Source organism: Salmo trutta, chromosome 21 (genome assembly GCF_901001165.1).
Source record: "Salmo trutta chromosome 21, fSalTru1.1, whole genome shotgun sequence".
Lineage (NCBI taxonomy): Eukaryota > Metazoa > Chordata > Actinopteri > Salmoniformes > Salmonidae > Salmo > Salmo trutta.
Genome location: NC_042977.1, coordinates 8,624,112 through 8,634,701, shown reverse-complemented (window position 1 = coordinate 8,634,701; position 10,590 = coordinate 8,624,112).

Genomic DNA, 10,590 nt, shown 5'->3' with positions numbered 1-10,590 from the left:
AGTCGAAAGCCTTGACCATGTCGATGAATACAGCTGCACAGTATTGTCTCTTATCGATGGCGGTTATGATATCGTTTGGGACCTTGAGCGTGACTGAGGTGCACCCATGACCAGCTCGGAAACCAGATTGCATAGCGGAGAAGGTACGGTGGGATTCGAAATGGTAGCTGATCTGTTTGTTAACTTGGCTTTCGAAGACCTAAGAAAGGCAGGGTATGATAGATATAGGTCTGTAGCAGTTTAGGTCTAGATTGTCTCCCCCTTGAACAGAGGGATGACCGCGGCAGCTTTCCAATCTTTGGTGATCTCAGACTACATGAAAGAGAGGTAGAACAGGCTAGTAATAGGGGTTGCAACAATTTCGGCTTATAATTTTAGAAAGAGAGGGTCCAGATTTTCTAGCCGGTCTGATTTGTAGGGGTCCATATTTTGCAGCTCTTTCAGAACATCAGCTATATGGATTTGGGTGAAGGAGAAATGGGGAGGCTTGGGCAAGTTGCTGTGCAGGTGCAGGGCTGTTGACTGGGGTAGGGGTAGCCAGGTGGAAAGCATGGCCAGCCGTAGGAAAATGCTTATTGAAATTCTCAATTATCGTGGATTTATCGGTGTGACAGTGTTTCCTAGCCTCACTGCAGTGGGCAGCTGGGAGGAGGTGCTCTTATTCTCCATGGACTTTACAGTGTCCCAGAACTTTTTGGAGTTTGTGCTACAGGATGCAAATTTCTGTTTGAAAAAGCTACCCATTGCTTTCCTAACTGCCTGTGTATATTGGTTCCTAACTTCCTTGAAAAGTTGCATATCGCGGGGGCTATTCAATGCTAATGCAGTACGCCACAGGATGTTTTTGTGCAGTTCAAGGGCAGTCAGGTCTGGGACGAACCAAGGGCTATATCTGTTCCTGGTTCTCCATTTTTTTAATGGGGTATGCTTCTTTAAGACGGTGAGGAAAGCACTTTTAAAGAATAACCAGGCATCCTCTACTGACGGAATGAGGTCAATATCCTTCCAGGATACCCGGGCCAGGTCGATTAGAAAGGCCTGCTCACTGAAGTGTTTTAGGGAGCGTTTGACAGTTATGAGGGGTGGCCATTTGACCGCCAACCCATTCCGGACGCAGGCAATGAGACAGTTATCGCTGGGATCCTGGTTGAAGACAGCAGAGGTGTATTTGGAGGGCAGGTTTGTTAGGATGATATCTATGAGGGTGCCCGTGTTTACGGATTTGGGGTTGTACCTGGTAGGTTCATTGATAATTTGTGTGAGATTGAGGGCATCAAGCTTAGATTGTAGGATGGCCGGGGTGTTACGCATGTCCCAGTTTAGGTCACTTAACATCACAAGCTCTGAAGATAGATGGGGGGCAATCAATTTACATATAGTGTCCAGGGCATAGCTGGGGGCAGAAGGTGGTCTATAGCAAGCGGCAATGGTGAGAGACTTGTTTCTGGAAAGGTGGATTTTTAAAAGTAGAAGCTCAAATTGTTTGGGCACAGACCTGGATAGTAAGACAGAAATCTGCAGGTTAACTCCGCCCCCTTTGGCAGTTCTATCTTGTTGGAAAATGTTATAGTTAGGGATGGAAATTTCAGCGGTTTTGGTGATCTTCCTAAGCCAGGATTCAGACACGGCTAGGACATCCGGCTTGGCAGAGTGTGCTAAAGCAGTGAATAAAACAAACTTAGGGAGGAGGCTTCTAATGGTAACATGCATGAAACCAAGGCGTTTACGATTACAGAAGTCAACAAATGAGAGCGCCTGGGGAATGGGAGTGGAGCTAGGCACTGCAGGGCCTAGATTGGGTTTATAGAGATAAGATGGAGAGTTCCAAAGTGTTCGAAGTTGAGGGGCCATAGGGCATAAAAGGAATAGTGTGGAATAAGTGGTAGCTAGAGGGATAGTTGGCCATGGAATAAACATAAAATGTGCTGGTGTGCTTCTACACATCTTTTAAGTCATTGTCACAAATATCCGGACACTCTGGGTCTCAGAGTGTGTCTCTCAACGCCATTCCATCTCAGTTGCAGCTTTCAACTCATGGTCATTGTGTGCCTGTGAATCAGAACAATAAAGACGATGAATGATCACAGCATTTCCACAAAATTTTGCCCACAATTTAAGCTTTGAGGACATAATTTTGTTGACAACATGGTGGTTTACACTGTCTACTGTGTGTGAATGATGGAAGAGTCTTACCCCAGCTGTATGTCCATTTGAGTCTGTGTGGTCACTTAGGCCTGCACGTCAACCAGTACTGGGACCATTCTAGACATGGGATACTTGCTCTCAAAGTGCTGCTTGAATGTCTTTGGGTCTGTGTCTATACAGGTCAAGTACAAAATGGAGGAAGTTAATCTGTTGCTTAGATTGAATTCAAAGGTGACAGAAACGATAAACTAAGCAATATGATACAACAAACTACTACAGATTTGTAAGACTGTACCACACAGGCCAGTACAATAGCCTAGACATGGAGAAGAACCTAAAGGCATATACAGTAGCAACTAATACTACTCACCCGACAGACAGGGCAGGTGTGGGCCAGCGCTGCCTTGGCTGCAATCTTCTGGTCCACAGCTGCTCCGTTCTTTCTAGCAGCCGCCGCCTTGGCATCAGTCAAAAAGTTCAAGTTCAACTTGAAAGTGGAGCATGGGTTATACACTGAGTATACAAAACATTAAGAATGTTCCATGACATAGACTGACCAGGCGAATCCAGATGAAAGCTGTGATCCCTTATTGACGTCACTTGTTAAATCCACTTCAATTAGTGTAGATGAAGGGGAGGAGGCATGTTAAAGAAGGATTTTTAAGTCTTGAGACAATTGAGACATGGATTGTTTATGTGTGCCATTCAGAAGGTGAATTGGAAAGACAAAATATTTAGAGTAAGGGCCTTTGAATGGGGTATTGTAGTAGGTGCCAGGCACACCGGTTTGTGTCAAGAACTGCAACGCTGCTGGATTTTTCATGCTCAACAGTTAGGAAGGTTCTCCTAATTTTCAGTATTGTCAGTGTATAACAATACCATTGAAATGAATCCCTCACCCATACATGATTACAAATCATAGCCTATCGTTGTGATTCGTTAAGTTGATTAAGTCAGGTGTTAGAGCTGGGGTGGGACAAAATCCTTCACACAGTCCTGCTCTTCAGGACTTCCTGCAATGAAACAGACCAAAGCAGGAGAATAGTGTTCCAGGTTGAAACAGCTTACCTAGTTGAAAGGTGATAAGACACAGGCACACCCATTGGTTCTGGTATAGACAAGGTGCAAATAAGGTTTGCAATTTGGCATCAATAACATGACAGTAATTCTACCTCAAACAAACATGTGAATAACAATTCATTTAAAACCCACCATAGCAAGTAGCACTAAATAACTTCAAATAACCTTGCCTAATAGCTAAACTAATGATCTGCTGTACAGAGGGTAACAGCAAACAGATCAATGTCTTCCCACAGTAAAGTAAGCAACACTGTTGAGTCAAGAGATACTAGTAATCAGTCCATCTCTGAAACCTCTCAAAAAGCCAGACCAAAATAATACAATTAGCTAGAGTAGCTTCAGGTCAAGTAGTAACCTACTTGAAGTTGGCAACCCACCCCTCAACCACAGACACAAACATTAGCAAGAATTCCTAGCTTCACTAACTAGTTAACTAGCAAGCTAAACTGTTGATTTATAAAAGCCAAAATAAAGCTAAACTTGTTTTTGTGAATTTCTCATGCATTTAAATGGCTAGACAAATAGACGGTTAATGTAGCCATTAAGTAATCTAGCCAGGCTAATGTTGCTAACTAGCTCGCTAACCATGAGCTAGCTAGATAACAGGCATTGTGTCAATTTAAAACTTGCCCAAGACAGAATTGTCTTAAACAAAATTAGGCAATTTATTCAATACACAATTTAGCTAACATTAAATGGTTAATACAGAGATTCTTACCTTTGACTTGATTTGGCAGTCTCGTCCAGATCATCATAGCCCTGGTGAGTGATGTGAAGCTTGAGACAGGCATTTGTAGTTCTGTATGATAGCCAAATTAGCAGCTAATTAGCATCCCCTCCCCAGCAATCTCTGTAGTTGGTTTCATTTTGTAAAGCCGAAGTAACTTTTACGTGATATGATATCACATTTCGTTACTTTGTATTGTTTTTTTCAAGCATTTCGGACGAATCAATGGTTCCTGCTGTAGAGCGGCTGGGTGCCTGTATTAGGCTTATGGCTATAATTAATATTTTGATGTCAAATGATGCCTCACCATTATTCGTCACCTTTATTTCTTATGAGTGTTCATGTTGATCAATATTTTGACTATGCTGGCCTATTGTAAATGATCAAATAAATGTCAGATCAATGCATACAATTCTGAAAATATTGTCATTAATAAAGCCAATGCAGAGGCACCAATGGGCGAGGAGCCAGGCCCAGCCAATCAGAATCAGTTTTTCCACACAAAAGGGCTTTATGACAGAAATACTCCTCAGTTTCATCAGCTGTCCGGGTGACTGGTCTCAGACGATCCTGCAGGTGAAGAAGCCGGATGTGGAGGTCCTGGGCTGGCGTGGTTAATGAGCTTTTTGTGTGTATGGAACATTTCTGGGATCTTTTACTTCAGCTCATGAAACATGGGACCAACACTTTACATGTTGCGTTTATATTTTTGTTTTGTGTATTATCTATCTTTCTTTCTAGTCACTTTACTCCTACCTATACAGTGTATGTACATAGCTACTCCAAATCCACATTTTCCTAATTGAAACGCATTGAAGAAAATTTGAATTTCAGTTGACTTCCTGAATTGACTGAATTTAAATGAAATTGACCCCAGCCCTGATTGGCATCATGCCAGTGGTTAGACTTACACAGCTCCTGTAGCTATTTAATGACTGTGCCCGGGTCCGCTGCGTTGCCCTCTGCTAGATACACCCCTTCTGGGCCTTTCTTCCACCCCACAATAAGTTAGAGCCCGATACAAAGACAACATTTTCATGACAGTCTTGGACAATGCCTGAACTGCATACTTTTTGTAAAGGCTGTGGTTGCAGATGCGACTTTTCCTGGACCTTTTTTCCCGGACAAAAGATCTCAAAGCTTCTGCACATGTGGATTACGTTCTACACATGCGTTTCTTTACCTCTACTTTATACACACTTTTTTTGTGGTCTCCTTCCCTTAACATTTCTCTCTGTCAAACGTGCATGATAATTCATCAAGTTTTACCGGTGAAGCGTCCATGAAGCATCTGCATACCAACCATTTGATCTCACTCAGTTTCCTCGGGATATGCTTTTAAACCTTCTTGAGTTATACAGTGTTGTTTCGACAGCCTACAGTCTTGTTTTGAATGATGAGTGAATTTTAAAGCAGATGGTGTTAACAAACTGTTGCATTGCCTACCTGTGTATTTTCGCCAGAGTAGCCTGTTATCTATGAGTAGAGCAGAGACTGTGTGTAAAGTAGAGAATAAACATTTTGCAAATGTATAAAAAAAACTGAAATACCTTTCTTGAGTATTCAGACCCTTTGCTATGAGACTCAAAATTGAGCTCAGGTGCATCCTGTTTCCATTGATCATCCTTGAGATGTTTCTACAACTTCTACAACAAATTCAATTGATTGGACATGATTTGGAAAGGCGCTCACCTGTCTATATAAGGTCACACAGTTGACAGTGCATGTCAAAGCAAAAACTAAGCCATGAGGTCGAAGGAATTGTCCATAGAGCTCCAAGACAGGATTGTGTAGAGGCACAGATCTGGGGAAGGCTACCAAACAATTTCTGCAGCATTGAAGGTCCCCAAGAACTCAGCGGCCTCCATCATTTTTAAATGGAAGAAGTTTGGAACCACAAAGACTCTTCCTAGAGCTGGCCACCCGGCCAAACTGAGCAATCGAGGGAGAAGGGCCTTGGTCAGGGTGGTGACCAAGAACCTGAGAACCTTCCAGAAGGACAACTATCTCTGCAGCCCTCCACCAATCAGAACTTTATGGTAGAGTGGCCAGATGGAAGCCACTCCTCAGTAAGGCACATGACAGCTCACTTGAAGTTTGCCAAAAGGCACCTAAAGACTCTAAGAAACAAGATTCTCTGGTCTGATGAAACCAAGATTGAACTCTATAGCATGAATGCCAAGCATCACATCTGGTGGAAACCTGGTACCATCCCTGCGGGGAAGAATGGTGGTGGCAGCATCATGCTGTGAGGACAGAGAAGGGGCTTTAGACAGAGAAGGGGCTTTTATTTATTTATTTTATTTCACTTTTATTTAACCAGGTTGGCCAGTTGAGAACAAGTTCTCATTTATAACTGCGACCTGGCCAAGATAAAGCAAAGCATTTCGACAAAAACAACAAAACAGAGTTACACATAGGATAAACAAATGTACAGTCAATAACAAAATGGAAAAATATATATACAGCGTGTGCAAATGTAGTAAGATTAGGGAGGTAAGGCAATAGTGGCAAAACAATTACAATTTGGCATTAACACTGGAGTGATAGATGTGCAGATGATGATGATGTGAAAGTAGGGATACTGGGGTGCAAAAGAGCAAAAATAAATAACAATATGGGGATGAGGTAGTTGGGTGGGCTACTTACAGATGGGCTGTGTACAGGTGCAGTGATCGGTAAGCTGCTCTGACAGCCGATGCTTAAATTTTGTGAGGGAGATATAAGTTTCCAGCTTCAGTGATTTTTTGCAATTCGTTCCAGTCATTGGCAACAGAGAACTGGAAGGAAAGGCAGCCAAAGGAGGTGTGGCTTTGGGGATGACCAGTGAAATATACCTGCTGGAGCGCGTGCTACAGGTTGGTATTGCTATGGTGACCAGTGAGCTGAGATAAGCGGGGCTTTATCTAGCAAAGACTTATAGATGACCTGGAGCCAGTGGGTTTGGCGACGAATATGAAGCACACTAAACTCTATCTGAGAGGCAGTCAATTGAGAATAAAAAAGGCTATTGAGTCTGCCGATAAGAATGCGGTGATCGACAAAGTCAAAAGCCTTGGCCAGGTCCTGCACAGTACTGTCTTTTATCGATGGCGATTATGATATCGTTTAGGACCTTGAGCTTGGCTGAGGTGCACCCATGACCAGCTCGGAAACCAGATTGCATAGCGGAGAAGGTACGGTGGGATTCAAAATGGTCGGTGATCTGTTTGTTAACTTGGCTTTCGAAGACTTTAGAAAGGCAGGGCAGGATAGAAATGGGTCTGTAACAGTTTGGGTCTAGAGTGTCTCCCCCAGCTTTCCAATCTTTAGGGATCTCAGATGATACGAAAGAGAGGTTGAACAGGCTAGTAATAAGGGTTGCAACAATTTCGGCAGATAATTTTAGAAAGAGAGGGTCCAGATTGTCTAGCCCAGCTGATTTGTAGGGGACCAGATTTTGCAACTCTTTCAGAACATCAGCTATCTGGATTTGGGTGAATGAGAAGAGGGTCGGCTTGGGCAAGTTGCTGCGGGGGGTGCAGAGTTGTTGGCCGGGTTAGGGGTAGCCAGGTGGAAAGCATGGCCAGCCGTAGAAAAATGCTTATTGAAATTCGCGATTATCGTAGATTTATCGGTGGTGACAGTGTTTCCTAGCCTCAGTGCAGTGGGCTGCTGGGAGGAGGTGCTCTTATTCTACATGGACTTTAGTGTCCCAAAACCTTTGGGAATTTGTGCTACAGGATGCAAATTTCTGTTTGAAAAAGCTAGCCTTTGCTTTCCTAACTGACTGTGTGTATTGGTCCCTAATTTCCCTGAAAAGTTGCATATTGCGGGGGCTATTCGATGCTAATGCGGTACGCGATTGCTAATGCAGTCAAGTCTGGAGTGAACCAAGGACTATATCTGTTCTTAGTTCTTCATTTTTTGAATGGGGCATGCTTATTTAAGATTGTGAGGAAAGCACTTAAAGAATAACCAGGCATCCTCTACTGATGGGATGCCTGGACACCCGGGCCAGGTCGATTAGAAAGGCCTGCTCGCTGAAGCGTTTTAAGGCGTGTTTGACAGTGATGAAGGGTGGTTGTTTAACAGCGGTCCCTTTACGGACACAGGTAAGGAGGCAGTGATCGCTGAGATCCTGGTTGAAGACAGCAGAGGTGTATTTAGAAGGCAAGTTGGTCAGGATGATATCTATGAGGGTGGTGAACCACGTGCAGGTTTTTGTTCCAGCCCTGTTCTAACTAACACTGTAAGGAGTGACGCTGGAGAGGAGAAGCAGGTACGGGGAGTCAAACGTTTTAATAGGGAACAAGACAGGAACAGCATCAGAACACGTACATATGACAATCAATCCAGAAGCAGGGATCAGGGGTTGGGAACAGACAGATATAGGGAAGGTAATGACACAAGTAATTGAGTCCACGTGAGTCCAATGATCGCTGACGCACGTGACGGGGGGAAGGCAGGTGTGTGTACTGATGGTGGCTTGAGTGCGTAATGCTGGGGATCCTGGCGAGCGCCAGGGTGAGGAAGAGCAGGTGCAGGCGTGACACCCACCCAATTTTACTAATCAGCTACTGATCAGGACTTTGATTAGCTTAATCAGGCGTGTTAGAGCAGGGATGAAACAAATAACTGCTCAGCCAGTAGCTCTTCAGCAGGCTTTTTACCACCCCTGACTTATCGCTTGTGTCTATGACTTTTTTGTGTGTAGGCCTGATTGCATGTTGACTTTGAGGGCCAGTTTCCTAGCCACAGATTAAGCCTCGGCTGCAAAGCTATTTCAATGCAAATTTCCCCATTGAGCATACTTCGTAGACTAGGAATAGGAATCTAGACTAGGAATAGGAATCTGTGAAAAAATTGCATTTGAGGGTGATTGTAAGTGGGAGTATGTAGCTCATAGCTAGCTACATACCGGCCACAGACTTGTGTGGCTTGTGTTGATGTTAATGAAGGTGCCCGTTCCCATGGTGATCTTCATGTGCAGGACTCGCCAAACATGGCTGCCTGCTGGTCTGCCAACTACAGTGTGAGAGGGAACAGATCTAGGATCAGTTTACTCTGCCCAAATCCTAACCTGACCCATCAGGGGATAAATCACAACACTGATCTTAGATCAGTGTCTGGGGGGGTAACTTCATCCACATTTAATTAGCAATGCTATAACTCAATCAAAATGTAGGTCTTTATCCCAAATAAATGGCATGGAATTGACGCAATCCAATAGTATAACTAACTTTGATTTTAGGGTGAACTGTCACTTTAAGGGTTCTGTCAACCAGTGATCAATGCAGAAAATATAAGTGTCCATTGAAACACATACTTTGCTTAACAACAACAGCCAAGATAATATCACAGTGTGTCTTTATCAGCTAAATATTTACCTTGAGTCCATAAACCAATGTCCAAATGCCCACGTTGTAACAAACATATCAATTGCTAGTATACTGCTTCAAAATATCACCTCCTATCCACATTCACCCTTAGTAGTCAGTCATTGCATGTTTATATTACCTGTGTGTATATATATAGTGGTCTCTCTAGTTCCCTACTCTATTACAATCCTGTTATTTATTCTGACGAAATGTTCACATGCTATATGAAAAAGCTATCATTTATTATATTTTTCTGTCCGCTTTTGTATATAATCTAGATCATACATTCGATTGTACTAGGTACTGATTTATAGATTTTGTGATGTATTTTCTTGCTTGACAAATCCAATTATTCTTGAAATAGAAGCCAGGTGTGTGTGCTGACCATTTACACTGAGGATGGCCTGAGATCTTTTATTTATGCACTTTCTTGCGCTATGACATTTTGGGCGCCATGATGTCCAAATAAGCATCTTTATTTTGCATTCAAGCCTCAGTTATTGTCACGTCCTGACCAGTAAAGAGGTTGTTTGTTATTGTAGTTTGGTCAGGGCGTGGCAGGGGGAGTTTGTTTAGGGTGTTTCGGGGTTGTTTGGGTTATGTTCTATGTTAGTGTATTTCTATGTTGTTTCTAGTTGGTCTATTTCTATGTGGTGTTTATTGGGTTGACCTTCAATTGGAGGCAGCTGCTTCTCGTTGCCTCTGATTGAAGGTCCTATTTATAGGGGTGTTTGTTCTATGGGGGTTTGTGGGTAGTTATTTCCTGGTTTAGTGTTTGTTGCACCTGACGGGACTGTTTGGAGTCGTTTGTTTTGTATACGTGTTTATTTTGTTTTTCCTTCTTCAAATAAAAAAAGAAGATGAGTATACATTTTCCCGCTGCGTTTTGGTCCACTCCTTACGACAATCGTGACAGTTATACATGTAGTATTTTTATAAACACACACACACACACACACACACACACACACACACACACACACACATATATATATATATATACCGTGGATATAAAAAGTCTACACACCCCTGTTAAAATGCCAGGTTTTTGTGATGTAAAAGAATGAGACAAAGAAATCATGTCAGAACTTTTTCTACTGTTAATGTGACCCATAATGTGAACAATTCAATTGAAAAACGAACTGAAATCTTCGAGGGGGAAAAATGAAAAATAAAAACCTTACAATAACCTGGTTGCATAAGTGTGCATGTGGCTGTGTTCAGAATTAACCAATCACATTCAAACTCATGTTAAATAGAAGTCATTACACACCTACC